We start from the raw sequence: 15,347 nt of genomic DNA on the forward strand, positions 1-15,347 counted from the left end.
AAAATCATGAGAACCTATCCCCTACAGAATCACCTTCTCCAACACCCATCCAGGGTATAGGCAGGAATGTCCCTGGTGTCCTAGTTCTTGCCCTTCTTAGGTTCTTCTATATCATTCTTCCCACCAACTGTGGTCTCATGCCACTTCACATTTGCCTCCAACACTCATACTCAGGTTGAGTCCCTTGTTTCTCCCTCTTTGAGGAGACACATCACTGCTTGGCTACTTCCTTGTAAGAACAGCTTACTGCCTTGGGCATTTCCCCTTATGGGGGAAAGCTCCTGCAGGCCCCTCTCATAGGGGCAGATGTAATAAGGTGCGCCAAAGCTGCCGCGGGTTTGAGCGCACCTATACACGCATTTGTAATAAAAGTTTTGTGTGAGGGAAAAAAAGCGCTTACAAACATGCTTACAGACCCACAGTTTTTCTGCATAAGTGCATGCTAATGGCATGCAAAGAAGGCGATTATCTATTCATTGGCAATACAGGAAGCCATGCTAGCAGGGAGATCGGGTTAGTGCAGGTTTTTTTAATGTGGGCTTTTAGTGCCTGGGTCAGGGCAGGAAGTACGTGAAAGCACTGATGTGGAGACAGGTTTTTTTGATGCTTTTGCGGGTCAGTGGCAGATGGAATGGGTAGATAGAAGGCAGCTTCCCAATGAGGTAGAATCACCCATCTGCATTTTATGCTCTCGCTGGCAGAGTCTGATCATGAAGGGGTTAGATATTGCTCTACTCACCTTCACTTCAACTTCTGGACCTCTAATTTATAATTTTTTTTTAAAAAAATAAGGCTTTAGCCCTGAGAATCAATCACAGGCTTGCACACGCCGATGGGTGTTCGCGCAGGTTTCTGTGCGGATGTCTGCACTTTTTACTATATAGGGCCATTAGCATGCATTACTGCACACATTATGGCGCTGATGTTTGGTGTGCGTGGATTTTATTCACATATCTAATTAGCATACATGACCGTTATTACAGCCCGCGCTTCAGCTGATTTTTTGCTGCATGTGCCGAAAAAAAAATCCGTGCAGAAAAATGAGCACAGATTTTAGTGCGGCTCTTACTACTTTGGCCCCACAGAATGGGTGTCCTGGGCTGAGCCCACTCCCCAATGGGTTCCCTCAATAAAAACTCCCGCCAAATTCCAAAACTACCCTTTTATACTTAGAGAAAACACTTCCTCTACAGGTTCTGATACTCAGACTTTTTAAGGGACCAAATACCCTTAAACCTAAAACACTGTCACCATGACAAGTATAAATGCCTTTCTGTATACAGCTCAGCCACTCCCCTTCCTCAGTAAGCCTGCAGAGAACAGGAGAAGTGGGGTGAGCCTGGAGTAGACATTGCAAGTAGCACGTGGGGAGAAACTGGAGAAGGGCTGCAACACACACAAAACGCAGTCTGCAACAGTGATTTCCAGGAATTGGGATTTACTCAGCCAAGGGTAGATTACATAAAAACATAGAAACAGAAATGATGGCATATGGGATCGTAAGCTTAGCCCCTGAAGGAGTATCTCAGGGGTTAACTCTAACTTTCCTCTTTCTCCGGCATTCACTGGAGACAGCAGAATTGTGCAAGCTTCCTCCTGCCCCTGAGATAGGAAATCTGTCTCATAAACAACCTGCTCCAGACAGGCCTGCCCCAGGAATAGATCTCAAACTGTATCAAACCGAAACTGCTCGGTGCCTACTTCCTCGTACACATAGTCAGCTAGTTTAACACAGCTTAAACTGCTTCAATGTCCAGCTTATGAACTTTTCCCCTCCTGGCCTGCTAGCTTACGCGTAGTCAGCATAAAGGCCAGGAAAGGACATTTATGGTATGACGCTTTAACATCCAATGAATGATGTATGTATTTGCAAAGACCCAATGATGTTATGACAAATCTGCATGCCATGCTTTGCGATGGAATTATGTACAATAAAAAGGAGCCCCGGGGAAGGAGGAGCAGAGGTGACCTTCCCGGGGACACGCTTCACCACAAATCCTGCCTGATGTGTCTTTATCATTCCAACAATGGCAGAAAAGGACCAAATGGTCCATCCAGTCTACCCAGCCAGCTTATGGTAGTTCTACTGGCCATACAAGCCACCTTTATAATTATCAGTTTTACAGACTGTCAAATTCAGGGCCCTTGTTGGTTGCTATTTGAGTCCAGCTCCCCATTACCTCTTGCCATTGAAGTAGAGAGCAATGTTTGAGTTGCATCAACACATAAAGACTTATTGGTTAAGGGTAGTAACCTCTGTATCAGCAAGTTCCTCCCATGCTTATTTGTTTTCCCAGATGGTACAATTCAATGTCCTTGTTGGTTACTGTCTGAATCTAATTCCCCTTTTCCTCTTTCCCCCTGCAGTTGAAGCAAAGAGCATCAACAGCATACAGGCTTATTGGATAAGTGTAGTAACCGCCACACCTCCAGTGTATACATATTTAGTTCCTTCAACTTCTCCTCATAAGTCATTTGTTGGAGACCCACTACCATTTTGGTCGCCCTTCTCTGGACTGCCTCCATCCTGTTTCTGTCCCTTTTAAGATATGGTCTCCAGAACTGAACACAGTACTCCAGGTGAGGCCTCACCAAGACCTGTAGAAGGGAATTATCACCTCCTTTTTCTTATTGGTTATTTCTCTCTTAATGCAGCTTTATGATTTGGTTATAGTCCACAGAATTGGTGGACCCTTGGGCTGAAGTGAAGTGGTGGCTCCCCGAGGGTTGAGCCCAGCAGGGCCCCACTGTCAGCAGGCGGAACTGGTTGATAGAGAAGAGGTCAGGCGTGGCAATGGTCGAAGGCAGGGATGAGTTGTAGCGTGGCCAGGTGTAGCAGCAGTCGAAGGCCGTAGATGAAGATGGCATGGTCAGACATGGCAGTGGTCGAACGCAAGAGGCAATCTTGGCGTGGTCGAAGTAGCAAAGGTCAGAGGTAGGAGATGGTCGAGACGTGGTCAGGAGTAGCAATGGGCAGAGGTCAGAGATAGTAGAAATGTGGTCAGGCGTAGGAGTGGTCGGAGGTTGGAGAAGGTCGAGACTTGGTCAGGCGTAGCAGTGGTCGAAGGCTGGAGAAGGTCGAGACGTGGTGCCAAGGAAGCAACTAACCCAATAAGAGGAAGGACAAGTTGCTAAGGCGAATCCTGATAGTCAGAACCCACCTAATATAGTTCCCCAGGGATGACGTCATCAGGAGGGGCGGGCGGTCCTGGTGCGCTGCAGGCCCTTTACAAAGGCAAGAGGAGCGAGCATGCACAACTGGAGGCCTGACAGAAGGAAGTCAGCGGTGGTGGAGTCTCTGCCACGAGGAGAGGCCTTTGCAGACAGACAGGGCCGGAGGGAAGACGATGGTACCAGGTGTGCTCCCTCCGCCCTGCCCTGGAGCAGAGCAGCCTCCGCAAATGGACGGAATGGGAGGTGAGAAAGGCTGGTCGCGTGTCCCGCAGCAGGCCGATGTAACAGCAGCCCAGCATTCTTCTGGCTCTTTCTATCGCCTTGTCACATTGCTTCGGCATCTTCAGATTGCTAGACATCCCAAGGTCTCTCTCTTGTTCTGTGCACAACAGCCCTTCACCCCCCCTCCCCCCCTCCCCAATCACATACAGCTCTTTTGGATTACCATACCCCAGATGCATGACTCTGCACTTCTTGGCATTGAATCCCAGCTGCCATATCTTCGCACACTGTTCAAGCTTTCTTAAATCACATCTTATTCTCTCAATTCCTTCCGGCATGTCCACTCTGTTGCAGAACTTAGTATCATCCGCAAATAGACGAACTTTACCTTCTATCCCTTCCGCAATGTTACTCACAAGGAGCGGTCCCAACATCGATCCCTACTGCACTCCACTTAACTCTGTTTTCTCTTCAGAGCAGGGTCCATTCACCATCACACGCTGTCTTCTATCCGTCAACCAGTTTGTAATCCATGCCACCACCTTGACGCTAAATCCCAAGCTTCTCATTTTATTCACGAGTCTCCTATGTGGGACCAAATCAAAATCTTTTCTAAAATCCAAGTAAATCACATCGAGTGCTCTTCCCTGATCCAATTCTCTAGTCACCCAATCAAAAAAATCAATCAGATTCATCTGATAGGACCTTCCCCTAGTGAATCCATGTTGTCTCGAATTGAGCAACCCACTAGATTGTAGATAGTTCACTATCCTCTCCTTCAGTAGAGTCTCCATTAATTTTCCCACCACCAAGGTGAAGCTAACCAGCCTGTACATAAGAACATAAGAACATAAGAAATTGCCATGCTGGGTCAGACCAAGGGTCCATCAAGCCCAGCATCCTGTTTCCAACAGAGGCCAAAACCAGGCCACAAGAACCTGGCAATTACCCAAACACTAAGAAGATCCCATGCTACTGATGAAATTAATAGCAGTGGCTATTCCCTAAGTAAAATTGATTAATAGCCATTAATGGACTTCTCCTCCAAGAACTTATCCAAACCTTTTTTGAACCCAGCTACACTAACTGCACTAACCACATCCTCTGGCAACAAATTCCAGAGCTTTATTGTGCATTGAGTGAAAAAGAATTTTCTCCGATTAGTCTTAAATGTGCTACTTGCTAACTTCATGGAATGCCCCATAGTCCTTCTATTATTCGAAAGTGAAAATAACCGAGTCACATCTACTCGTTCAAGACCTCTCATGATCTTAAAGACCTCTATCATATCCTCCTTCAGCCGTCTCTTCTCCAAGCTGAACAGCCATAACCTCTTCAGCCTTTCCTCATAGGGAAGCTGTTCCATCCCCTTTATCATTTTGGTTGCCCTTCTCTGTACCTTCTCCATCGCAACTATATCTTTTTTGAAATGCGGCGACCAGAATTGTACACAGTATTCAAGGTGTGGTCTCACCATGGAGCGATATAGAGGCATTATGACATTTTCCGTTCTATTAACCATTCCCTTCCTAATAATTCCTAACATTCTATTTGCTTTTTTGACTGCTGCAGCACACTGAGCTGATGATTTTAAAGTATTATCCACTATGATGCCTAGATCTTTTTCCTGGGTGGTAGCTCCTAATATGGAACCTAACATCGTATAACTAACTACAGCAACGGTTATTTTTCCCTATATGCAACACCTTGCACTTGTCCACATTAAATTTCATCTGCCATTTGGATGCCCAATCTTCAAATCTTGCAAGGTCCTCCTGCAATGTATCACAGGCTGCTTGTGATTTAACTAATCTGAATAATTTTGTATCATCTGCAAATTTGATAACCTCACTCGTCGTATTCCTTTCCAGATCATTTATATATATATTGAAAAGCACCGGTCCAAGTACAGATCCCTGAGGTACTCCACTGTTTACCCTTTTCCACTGAGAAAATTGACCATTTAATCCTACTCTCTGTTTCCTGTCTTTTAACCAGCTTGTAATCCACGAAAGGACATCGCCTCCTATCCCATTACTTTTTAGTTTTCGTAGAAGTCTCTCATGAGGGACTTTGTCAAATGCCTTCTGAAAATCCAAATACACTACATCTACCGGTTCCCCTTTATCCACATGTTTATTAACCCCTTCAAAAAATGAAGCAGATTTGTTAGGCAAGACTTCCCTTGGGTAAATCCATGTTGACTATGTTCCATTAAATCATGCCTTTCTATATGCTTTACAATTTTGTACCCTGATATAGCACTGTCCCATTGGTTATCCTCCTTCCACCAAGTCTCTGTGATGCCAATTATGTCAATCTCATCATTTGCTGCTATACTACTACTACTTAGACTTCTGGCATTGGCATACAGACATTTCAAAGTGTGTTTTTTGCTTGTTTTAACAACCTGCTTTTCAGTTGTTTGGGATAATTCGGAAATCATTAGCTTTGGTGATTTTTTACATATAGGTATATGAACTATGTTTGCATTTAATGGAACCTCTCTGTTGGGATGTCCTAACTCTCCTGTTTCATTAGTATCCTTCAAGGATACATTTCTTCGAACCATGCACTGCTGAGTGACTGTTGGCTATCCCCCTTGTTCTAGTTTAAAAGCTGTTCTATCTCCTGTAGTTTCCAGCCTTCTCTCTGCTCCCACTCTTGTGAAGCAGGACCACCATCACTCTTATCCAATCACTTGGCAGCACTCCCATTTCCAAGGATCTATTGAACAGGTCACACATTGGACATGCCAGCACATTTCTGAGCTCCCTCAGTATCCTGGCATGAACCTCATCAGGCCCCATTGTGATGTCCACTTTCAGTTTTCCTAGCTCTTCCCAAACATTCCCCTCTGAAATGGAGTTTTGTCTACTCCACCCCCTTCAACAGTCTTGTTAACTAGCAATGGTCCTTCTCCAGGGTTTTCTTTAGTGAACACCAAACTGAAGTATTTGTTTAATATTTCCACCATTTCTTCGTCTTTCTCCACACATAGATCCTGGTTACCTTTCAATTTTACTATACCTCTTTGGGCCTTTCTCATTTCTCTGATATATCTGAAGAATGTTTTGTCGCTTCGCTTTACCTCTTTGGCAATACTTTCTTCTGTGAGACTTTTTGCTTTTTTGATTACTTTCTTCATCTCCCTAAGTTTTGCCAGATATTCTTCCCCATGTTCCTTTTTTTTGGAATCCTTTATAATTCTTCATTGGTGCTTTTTTTGTTTTTTATTATGTCAGCCACCTCCTTCTGGAACCAGATTGATTTCTTATTTCTCTTACTTTTGTTTACTTTTCTAACATATAGATTTGTTGCTTTTGTAATTGTTCCCTTTAGTTTGGCCCTGTTATTCCACCTCTCCCCTTTTCTCCCAGTCTTCCAGTTCTACCTCCAGGTATGTCCCCATTTCAACAAAGTCTGTATTTTTGAAAGTGTCCTGCTTGTGATGTCCTGCTTGTGATGTCAAACCATATTGTTTGATGATCTCTGGTGCTGAAGTGGGCACCCACCTGGACATTAGAGACTTTATCCCCATTAGTGAGCACTAGATCGAGTATAATTTCCTCCCTCGTGGGTTCCATTACCATTTGTTTGAAGAGAACTCCTTGCAGGGCATCCACTATCTCTCTACTTCTGGTTGATTCCACAGAAGGGATTTTCCAGTCTACATCCGGCAGATTAAAGTCTCCAGCAATCAGCACTTCTCCCTTCTTTCCCATCTTTTGGATGTCTTCGATGAGATCTCTGTCTAGTTCTTCCATTTGAGTCAGAGGCCTGTAACCACACCAGTAAAAACGGATGCACCATCATCTTTTTTTTAGTTCAGTAGCTTGGATATTGTTTTTGACATAAAGTGCTACTCCTCCCCTTTTTCTCTCCTCTCCGTCCTTCCTTAACAAGTTATAGCCTGGTATGTCCGTATCCCAATCATGAGAATCTGTGAACCATGTCTCTGTATAGCAACAATGTCCAAGTCCGCCTCCACCATTAAGGCCTGCAGGTAAGAGATTTTATTGGCCAAACTACAAGCATTTGTAGTCATAGCTTTCCAGTTTTTCTCCCCTGATTTGGAGCAATTCCAAAGGCACCTTTTCTGCATAAGTCATGGAGCTGTAACTTATAGGGGGTGGAACAAAGAGAGTGGTGGTGGAAGAAGGGTAAGTATGGTGGGATTGTCTCTGGAGGGGGGATAGGTGATGGTAGTGGGTTGAAGAACAAGAAAGAAACTGTGGGGGTGGGGGGTGGAAGAGAGAAAGCTAATACATATTATTCCATTGCTTCCCCATCACTCCCTCCATCTGCTAATCAACAGCAATCTCAGGGTGACCACAACTCAAAAGTTCCCAGGTATGACTCCAAGGAGTTCCTAGCCAGGCCTAGCTTGGCCTGGGACTCTCCTGCAGCAGCTTCTGCTGTGGCTGCAACTCCAGCTGCTTCCACTCCCCAGGGCAGGGCCAGCAAACAAAAATAGCTCCTAAGTATATTAGCATTTTGTAAAAGCTTGAAGTGTGTGCATAATTGCAGTGCCAAATATAAATGTAAACCATAAAAGGGTTCTGTTTAGGGGCATTCTGGGGCAGAGTTCAGTAGTTCATGCACAAATTAGTATTTTGTAAGTGGCATAAACACACATACACATTACCAAATTTATATGCATGCTTTTGCACCTTCTAATTGAGTTATGGAAATGAAATCACACTTGTCTTTTGTCTGCACATTTTGGTGGGAGATCTGAGTTACCGGTAAGTGAGGGGAAATAAGGTGCAATGGTGGAGTGTCTAGTGATTAAAAGTATGCATACAAGTTATTTTCATAAATGGGGTCCTTACAAGTCACTAATATTTTTCCCCACAGGGAGGAGTTAGTATGGTTGGAATTCTGCCCATTGCTTTAATCCCATCTTTTTGGGGGATAGGCAAGTTATGGGGGGGTTATACCCTTGTGAGCATACCCAGTGGGTCAGAAGGGAGAAGAGAATGGGTAGATTGGAGCAGAAGGGTAGAAAAGAAGATTCATCCAGAGTCTCAACTATGGATAAGTGTTTTGACTTTTTGAAGATTTTTCTATTGGACCTGTCAGATGGGAAAGGTTGCTTCCCTGTCTCCCTGAGGATTGGGGATAGATATCTGTTTGCCTGAGCATCAACAAAAGCAAGGGTGAATAGATTTTCAGAGGTTTTTGAAGGACAGAGAGGCTAGAGAACCAACTGGTGATGATTTAGATTACAGAGAGGCTTGGGGAGTTTGGAACCTCCTTTGGGGTAATTTTTAAGGATTTTATTTCTTCCATTAGCTTTTGGTGGATGTTGGAATTACACTCTAGTTATCCCACCCTCACTGTTGAGGATATCTTTTCTCAGGATGAAGGTGCAAGAGCAGGGAGGGTCGTGATTAGAAGAAGAATGGACAAAGAAACCATTTGCTTTGTGGTGATTATTGGATGTATTGCTGACTCTTATTTTTGTGATCTATGCTTGGATCTTTTTCTTTAAATTACAGTAAAGACTATTTTTTATTTGAACACCAGATACTGACTTCAGATTCTTTTTTTGAGTTTTACCCTAGTTTGGACTTGAAAGGGGATGGATGGACTCTGTTGTGACTCGGGTTTTTTCCTGCAATATTGATTTTGGCTTCCCTGCTCTTATCCTTTACCATCTGGCATCTTCTGGAAATATTTGACCTAGAGTGTGAAATGGTAACTGGGATAGTAGTGGATCTTAGCAGGGGCCCAGAAGAAAATTCTTCCTCCCTGTCCAGACTTGAACAAGACCTGTAGCACCCCTAGTTATGAAACACCAAAACAGAGGGCCCACTAGATATATAAAATGCTTGCTTCCATGCATAAACTGCAGCAAACAGATGCACATGATATACATAAAATATGTGTGTGTATTTTTATAAAATAGGAATAGAAAGTATGCGGCTCCTTGCATTAAAATAATTTATTTTATTTATGTATTTATTTATTTAGAGACTTTTATATACCGATATTAGTAGGGGACATCATACAGGTTTACATTCGAACAATTAGACTTGGAAAATATATGTTAACAGGGAATATGAACTGGGAGGGGGGTAACAAAGAGCAGCTAGGAAATATAGATTAACAAATCAACTGGATCCTTAATATAAGGAATGCATAATCACCATGTAGTGGCGCATGGGATGACAGGTTGGGGGAAGGTCTATTCTGGATAGGCTCGTTTAAATAACAAAGTTTTTAATTTCTTTTTAAATTTGATCACACATGGTTCGAAGCGCAGGTTGGGGGGCAGGGAGTTCCAAAGAGCGGGACCAGCAATTGAGAGGGCACGGTCGTGTGTAGAGGAGAGATGGGCTATTTTTAGTGAGGGCACAAGAAGAGTGCCTTTGTTGGCAGTTCTGGTAGGTCGTGTAGACTGGGGAGCATTGAAAGGAAAGTCTAGCCATTTGGAGTTGTGGGCATGAATGGATTTATGTACTATGGTCAGGGTTTTGTAGTGAATGCGGGAGAGTATGGGGAGCCAGTGTAGGTCTCTGAGGATGGGAGTGATATGTTCATGTTTACGGGTGTTTGCGATGAGTCTTGCTGTAGCATTTTGTATCATTTGTAGTGGTTTTATCGTGGAGTGGGGGAGCCCTAGGAAGAGCGCGTTACAGTAGTCCAATTTGGAAGAGATGGTGGCTTGGATCACTGTACGGAAGTCTTGGGTGTATGGTAGTGGTCTGAGTTTTTTAAGTACATTGAGTTTGAAGAAGCCTGTTTTAAAAATGGAGTTAACGTAATTCTTCATGCTTAAATGGTGATCGAGGAAAACTCCAAGGTCCTTCACAAATGGTTGGGCTGAAAGGAGGTTAAGCGTGGGGTCGTTAGACAGTGGGGGGAAGAGTGGGAGGAGATAAGTAGGAGTTCAGTTTTGTTTGTATTGAGAGCAAGGTGGAGGTTGGTGAGCAGGGAGGCAGTTTTCCCAGTGCTCTAGGGCATCAGAGATGGAGTTGTGGATAGGGATGATGATCTGGACATCATCAGCGTAGATAGAACTTAAGTTTGAGATCAAAAAGGAGCTGGCAGTGTATGTATGTATACTGAAATATACGTGTTTAGTTTTGGGACAGAGATATGTGGTATTTTATGAACTATGAGACTCTCACCACAGTTTATAACATACAGGCAGAATTTTGTGTAATTATACTTGTACTTGCTGATTTACACACACTATTGAAAATTACCCTCTTTAAACATAATAGCATAATAAAAAGCATAATATAACAAATCATTAAACCTTAAACATAATATAATAATCAATTATTGAATACATATAATACATCCATATGAATTAAATCAATATAAAATGTAAAATATTACAAATAAGAGTTAAAAGAAGTGCTTTTGTCTTTTAAATACAGTACATGGTTTTGACCAAAATTTGGTTTCATGCATCTTCCTGATATTTAATATGCCTCAGTGGCTGGAGCATTTGAGGCAGACTGACCTCCCTAGTTCCCACTCACCACTTTTACTGCTTTTCTTATATAGATTATTTCTTGGCACACGTTCAACTTTTTGCTGATTTTACAAATTAATTAAAGTGATCCCTGTCTTCAGTTAAACTTCACCTAGTAACCTACTACCTACCTACCCTCCCCTATCCCTATCCTAACTAACCCTAAATTTGGTATTTTACCTTTTTCTCCTGCCAAGGAGCAGGAGCAAGTTGCATGCGCCAGCACAGCGGCAAATGGCTGCTGTGCCGGGCACCTCTAGCCCCGCCCCCTGGACCGCCCCCTTTTAAAGCCCCAGCACTTACATGCATCCCGGGGTTTATGTGCGTGGCTGGGCCCGTTTGAAAATTGGCCCGGCGTGCGTAAGGCCTGGTCATGCGCGTAATCCCCGGGATTTATGTACGCCGGGATTTTTTTAATCTGCTCCTTAGAGAGTAATTTTATAATAGTTTGTATCAGGCTAACATCTACATATATAAAGTACACATAGACATTAGCCCACATTTTCAAACTGGACTTATGCACATAAGTCCGTTCTGAAAATTAGTGGATATGCATGGAACCAGTACCAGCATGCATGCGCACATTTGCATCTTCCACATAGCAGGTGTAAATGTGTGTTTAGATTTATATATATATGGCCTCATTTTCTAAAGTATCGCAGGCCTGCGATACTTTAGAAAATTGCGCTAATGGGGGGTGGGGGGTAGAAGCGAGGGGGCGGTCCTGCACTAGCCGGCAGCAATCACACCGCTATGGTGCGATCGCTGCCAGTTTCGCACCCAATAACGCCACCATAGAAGGTGTAGCTATTGGGCGCGAAGTAGGACGCGAAAAGGCCCTTACCTTTTTGCCGTCCGCGGCGTCTTCGCGGAGTCGGCCCCGGTGACGCCCCGACTCCTCCTCTTCCGGGGCCGACTCCACCTGACTCCGCCCCCATCTTGGTATCGCACACGATAAGGGACTTTTCGCTTGTGAAACGTCCCTTATCGCGTGCGATCCGCCTGGTAAATGACCCCCATAGTTTGAAAAATCAAAAATATAAATGTAGTTTCTTCACCTCAATTCCACCCCTTCCCCAGAATGCCTTTATCTAGTGCACGTATAAGTACAAGCAAAACTATTTTGTTCATGTACTTGTACACCCACACCCCCTCCCCCCTCCCCAGACAATTTTCAGAAACCCATTTACACACATAAAACCTGGGTTTATGTGTAGAAATCTTTTTAATAATTCAATACTACATGTCTTGAAGTGAAACACATGACTGGAAAATTGTGTATATGAGTCTGTTCTACATCTAAAAAGCACAAAAATTGATACCATAATGAACAGGGATCTGCCTGCTGAGTTTACCATGGGATAAAATGAAGGGACAGCCAAAGGAATGTGGAAATGTATACTTTAAAAGGGGAAAATAAAATGATGTCTAGATAGGCAAAATTTGGACTAACTAATTTAGATAATTCAATATCATATAAAATGCTGAAGGAAAGTATATGGATTTACACAATATGTCCTTAGATGAGGTTTATGTCTATTGAGCATTCTGCTAGGAAAGGCTACAGTAATGCTTTTATGTGGGAGCACTGTCACCTACTGGCAGGTCTCTGAACTTCATAATTCTGAAAATAAATTAAAAACATAGGAAAGTGTATCCTTTCTTGGAAACAAAAAAATAATGCAAAAAAAATAATCTATATGCATATATTTAACACATGATAGCATAAACATAAAAAAGTTGAGATTAGTTCATGTTTAAACCTTGTGAACAGTAGCACAAATTGTCAAAACCTCAAATTTAGCTACTATCCATTCAGGCATCTTTCATAAGAGCTCATAATCTATTCACCTCTAAACAAAACTGTCAAAATTCTATCAAATGTAAAACTTTCATTCACTAACCTCATGCTTGGATTGCTAAAATCTGGGTATAGAGCTCCTTAGAGGCTCCCATTAGCAGATTTAAATATTGATAGGGAAAGGAGATCTAAGAACTACCAAGTGAAAAGGAGTATTGCTCTCCAGTCCAGCACCCTGGTTTATGGGCAGGAAAAACTGGTGACTAGGATGCAGGAATGGGAGTACCAGAAGCAGAGAGGCAGTGAGGATATAGCAGAAGAAATAGTGGGCTACCTATTCAGTACTGTCAGCATCATCAGCACCATGTTAACTACCACTTACTCCTCAATTTCCCCATGGCCACCACAGAATGGGCTCCCTTGGCAAGGTCATAGCTATAGTGGTTGGCAGGATAGAGCGGTATCTACCCACACACACATAGAAAGGAGACCCCTGCATAAAGTTCATCACACAGTATATTGGAGATCCCATCAAGGTCATGGCCACAGACCCATTACCGTACTGGGCACACTAGACTACAGTCGGATTAGACCTCACCTCATCAAGGTTGCCCAACATTTCCTTTTCTGTTCACCAACCAGCATGCCTAGTGAATGGGTGTTCTCAATGACAGGGGATATCGTTCCACATTGTCAATGGATGGCACCAGAATTGTTTGAAAAATTGGTCTTCATTAAGATACATTAATTATAACACATAAAGAATATAATAGCAGATAAGGGCCATAAGTTTCATCTAGTCTGCCCAATAATTGTTGCCAGGCAATCTGATGCCTGACAGAATACTTTTCTGTACGTGTCTGATAGAACATTGAAATTGTATAACAAACACTTGATGTGAAGCTCATATGGTCATCCATTATGTGGAGGAAAATCGTTAATGTGATGATTTGAAGTGGGGTATTTTTGACATGATTAAACCTTCTTTTTAAGAAGGAGATCTTGACCACTACACAGAAACTGAATGGACAGTATTTTTCCAATGTGTATTTTTTAAATTTTTTGTGCATTGTAATGATGAGGATCATGTGGTTCTGCTTTTTTGAAAGTGTTGATTTGTGGAGGGTTTTGAAAGGGTCTTGTGATCGGAGTATGATTCGTCAATATACACACATGTCTTTATAAGGAATGGACAAACTCTTTATTCACATCTTTTTGTGAACAGGTCCCCTGAAGCAGTTCTTTGAAACACTGATGTCAGGACCCATTTGTAGTGAAAGTCGCACTGAAGCTAAGTACTGCTGCTTGAAAAGATTTTCTATATTTTATAATTTACAAATGCAAGGACTGACATATGGCATCGTTACTTGAAGATAATTGTGCTCTGTGTTTTTTTTATTTCAGATTTGTTTGATGCACCTGTATGTAAACATTTTAAAATTTTAAGCACTGACAAATGATGACACTTGATGGTTTCCTCTGGCATATGGTTTTGCCTGAGATCTATGTTTGATGCCAACATTGAACACAAATTAAATTGATTTTTGATAGTGGATTAAAATTTTGGCTCTCCTCTTAGTTGGTTGTTTATTATCAGTGTGGGAGAGGCGATAGCCCTGGCTATTTTGCAGTCTGTTCTGATAATTGGAGTCATATCTATGTCATCATAGGAGGATACACTGATTTTTTTCAAAAGATCAGTTACAATAATTGTTAGATACAACCCCTCTTTTTTATAATATAAGTGAGGAATGTATTCAGTATCCTCAGGCTGAGAATTTAAATAAACAGCTACTTCGGATGGAATTACACTGTGAGGGATAGCGGGTATGTGAGCCTTTTTTGCTGCGGCATAGTTGATGTAGCCTCAAGGGTGAACCCATGAGGCCTTTGCTGGCAGCTAATGGGCACACTTTGTAGTGGGACAGCCTGGAGCTTCACTTTTACCAGTAAACACCCCCCCCCCCCCCCGAGCTTGAGCCCTTGAGTTTTGGCTGCCAGCAGAACTTAGGTGGGTCCTTAGGGTGGAGAGGATAACTAAAGTCTAGAAGTACCCCGGGGACAGGGCAGGCAGCAGACTAATGGAGTCAAAGACAGGCCAAAGTCAGGGCAGGCAGCTACCAAGAGTGGTCAGGTCCAGGCAAGGGGTCAGATCCAAGTGGCAGCCAATCATGGTCAGGTCCAAGCAAGAGGTCAAGATCTGGAGAGTCAGACCAAATGTGGACAACATTGGACAAGATGAATAGGACAAGGCAAGGCTGGATGAGGAAGGCTAGAGGGCAAAGCTAGACGAGCCAAGGTTGAAAGGCAAGGCTGGATGAGGCAAGGCCAGAGGGCAGAGCTGGATGAGGCAAGGCTAGAAGGCATGGCTGGATGAGGCAATGCTGGAAGGCAAGGCTCAGGAACCAGGAACCCAGGCAGGAATCAGGAACCAACACACGAAGCAACACGCAGTACTGCGGGAGTAGGAAACCCGTTACTAAGGCAAAGAGACGGAGTGAGAATGGGGTTTATAAAGGACAATCCCTGCTAATGTCAGCACTGGGCATCATGGGGCTTTCCCGCCACTGGGCATCATGGGGCTTTCCCGCTTGTGCACCTATGGATACACAGGTATGAGCAGGATGGCAGTGGTGTGCCGATGGCAACGGAGCCACA

This window comes from Rhinatrema bivittatum, chromosome 1, assembly GCF_901001135.1.
Source record: "Rhinatrema bivittatum chromosome 1, aRhiBiv1.1, whole genome shotgun sequence".
Classification (NCBI taxonomy): Eukaryota; Metazoa; Chordata; class Amphibia; order Gymnophiona; family Rhinatrematidae; genus Rhinatrema; species Rhinatrema bivittatum.